We start from the raw sequence: 533 nt of genomic DNA, 5'->3' as shown, positions 1-533 counted from the left end.
CAACTGCTTTAAAGCCATTCCGCCGAAAGTTTCTGTGTTCCAGAGACTTTCTACTGAAATGTCAAAGCCCAAACCGAGACGTTTCAACAAGAAGCTCACTATTCAAGGGGATGAATTCCCTGAAGTCACCATCAACATGGCTGATAAAGGAAAATCTAAGTGGCCTTCAAGTGAATCAAGCCCCGACTTTTCCCCGGGAGGAAAAGTCAATTCAAGAATTGCCCGACGGAAGTCTCGACTCCAGCTAGGAGCTATCAGGAGAATGCATGAAGGGATGTCATCAGAGGATGAGCTCTCGGACACTGGTTCTGCGATCGCTTCGGATGATACAGTATCTAGCACAGGGCAAACCAGAGAAGTACTCATAATCACCTCTGATCAGTTCGCTCAAATACTTCAAGAAGCTCTAGCCAAACAACGTGAAGAAATTAGGACTGAGATGAAGATGGAGATAGAGTTGGCTATTCAACAAATGAGAGAATTGCTAGCTCAACGGTCTCAACTTCCTGAGTCCAGTCAGCGAGCTAAATCCA

This window comes from Asparagus officinalis, chromosome 6, assembly GCF_001876935.1.
Source record: "Asparagus officinalis chromosome 6, Aspof.V1, whole genome shotgun sequence".
Taxonomy (NCBI): Eukaryota; Viridiplantae; Streptophyta; class Magnoliopsida; order Asparagales; family Asparagaceae; genus Asparagus; species Asparagus officinalis.
This window is presented reverse-complemented; position numbering follows the sequence as displayed.